The following is a 2,854-nucleotide window of genomic DNA, read 5'->3' as shown; positions in this document are numbered from 1 at the left end:
CCAACAAGTTATCATATAAATCCAAGTTTAGGTCTTGGATGCTAGGACAAATGAAAAGTTCCATAGGTCTCTTTGGTTCCAATGACTTTCCACAACCCATCCTTGCTCTAATAATTGTGGTATTTGTGAAGTGATTTCTATGTGCCAAGCACTGTACTAAGCACTTGGATAGATACAAAATAATCCGATCAGGCACAGTGTCTGCCCCATATAGGGGTCACAGTCTAAGGGGGGAGGGAGAACAGATATCTTATCCCCATTTTAAAGATGAGGGAATGGAGACACAGAGAAGTGAAGTGACTTGCCTAAGGGTCACATAGCAGGCAAGTGCCAGAGTTGGGATTAGAACCTAGATCCTCTGACTTGGAGGCCCATGCTCTTTCCACTAGGATGCACTGCTTCCCCCTGAGATGGAGAAAAGGGCATACTCAATTGACCCCTTCTCCCCAGAACAAGAACTGAGGTTCCAGTAACCCAAGTACCAAATTCCAAGTCTGGACACTAGATCAGTAAGCCATCCCACCTAACATATTAGGTATGTTGAGTAATTAGTAATAAATTGAGAATACAAGTAGAGTCCTATTTTTAAATTTGAAACTATTAGTCATGTCTGCAAGCTTGTCAAAAAGCAAATTCCTGTTCATAATCTAGGCCCAGACAAGCAGGTGAAGCTTTCTGTAAAGATGAAATGTGACTGACCTCACATGGAAATTCACTAGATTAGCAACACAAAGCCAAGCACACCCAGTAATCAATCATTGGAAGCCTTATTGTTGGAGAACTGGGGGTAGTTGGAAGAGCCTCTGAGACACTATGAAATTGATGAGCGAATTACTGAGACATCGCTAGAAGTCATATTCAGTGAGGGTATGCTGGGGCAGGAAAGAGGACAGATGAATAAGTATCGTCTAGTTGGTTGACACTGGGATCATACCACTGAAACACATTTTTGTTCTAGTGCTTGTTTATCCAGGGGTTTTTCCCATATTCCAGGCTTGGACTTTGAGAAACACAAAGCCAAAAGCAAATGAGCCCTAAGAGGTTCCTGGAGACCGGAAGAGGAAAGTACGAAGGAAGAGCATCTCTGACTTGCCTGGGTCCCTTCCCCACCTCAGCAAATGTCATCCCTCTGCCCTAGATTTCCCAACTTCCTGAGGAATAGAACTGGAGGCTTCAGCCAATCTTCCCAGTGGAGGCTGAGGAGATGATCAGAGTAGGATGCCAACATGGCATCGAGCTCAAATGCCATGAACCAAAGGCAAGAGACTCCCCTTGCCTAGGCTGAGACATGGGTCCACAGGACCACATTTGATTCCTGCAGCTGCCTGGTTCCTTTCTCAACTTTGCCTCTTATCATGATCCTCTCAAAGGCCCTGTCCTTAGAGAAGCAGTGTGATTTAGTGGAAAGAGCATGGACCTGGGAGTCAGAGGATCTAGACTCTAATCCCGACTCTGCCAATTGCTTGCTGTATGACCTTAGGCATATCACTTAATTTATCTGTGCCTTAGTTTCCTCAACTGTAAGATGGAGATTAAATATCTGTTCTCCCTCCAATGTAGACTGTGAGTTCCACATGGGACAGGGACTGTGTCCAATCTAATTAACCTGTACCTAGGGCAATACTTAGAACAGTGTTTGACACATTATAAGTGCTTAACAAATACCATAAAAAGTCACCTCAGTTCTAGCTGCTGCATTTGTCTCCTAGCTGCTCAAAGATAAGTTATATCAGCTGAGGTTTTATTTTTCCTCTATCTTTAAAACATTTCTCCTGATTTCCTTCTTCACAGTTCCACTCCCACTCCAGGCTCAAGATACAGCAGCTGTTGGAATATCCCACAGCTTTCTCATCTCCTCATGGGTCCCACCAGTGAGATCCTGACTTACTCCGACTGATGTTCAATATGTCAGAGGTGGGGTGTGAGGCAAACCAGGGCTCACAAGCTATTGGACATTTCAATTCCTTTTCGTAGATTTTCAGTTTGGGTGGAAACTCAGTGTCTCCTTGATGTCTCAATGTCCTTCCTCAAGCCCATCTAACTTCTCCAAAATCGGTTTCCTAACTATTGGTTTATCCTTGCACTATTGTAAAATATTCCATCATGTTAGAAGAATTTGGTGACAATGTTCGATTCTGGGTCACTTACTGGAGAATCAATTGCTGGTGCCAGCTGATACGTGACCTCAAGCTCCCTCAGAGTAATTATTAATCCAGGGTGCTTTGGCTAATTGCTGAAAAGCTGTTCATTAGTAACTGATCTGCCTGTGAATCAGTATGTCCAATGGTGTTCCTTAACCTGTTGAGGTATCAGTTTCTCAAGCAGCCTGGAATCATTTCTCACACAAGCTCCGTGATTCCTCACCATGTCCTCAAACACAACTATGAGAAGAGATTAAGTAAGACTGGACTCCCTACAACTTTATTTTATTCCATGGGAGATGAGAAAAGGAGCAGACAATATTGGTGAGGCTGTCGAAGTGAGTAGAGCCCTTGGATCCAATACTTGAGCATTTTTTCACAGAAGTAGGAAGAGTACCAAGAGCCCACACTTCAGACTCCAGCTAAAGGCTAAACACAAAGAGAAAGGAGTTCTGCCTAAATTCCCCCACCTTCCACTGCCCCATTCTGGCCAAAGGAATACTCAACTGTCAGTAAGAAGGCTCCAATCTTAAAGCAGTCATTCCTGGAATGGAAAGCAATAGCTAGTCATAATAGGACTTTCAAACATGATCGATATGAAGGTCAAAGGGGAATAGGAAGAGTCTTCTAGTACCCAGTCCCTTCCCAGCAATCGAAGCATGAGTTTGAAAGATCAAAGTAACCCATTCTTTTCTTGAACCCTTACAGTTCAG

This window comes from Tachyglossus aculeatus, chromosome 2 (genome assembly GCF_015852505.1).
Source record: "Tachyglossus aculeatus isolate mTacAcu1 chromosome 2, mTacAcu1.pri, whole genome shotgun sequence".
Lineage (NCBI taxonomy): Eukaryota > Metazoa > Chordata > Mammalia > Monotremata > Tachyglossidae > Tachyglossus > Tachyglossus aculeatus.
Note: the sequence above shows the minus strand (reverse complement) of the source record.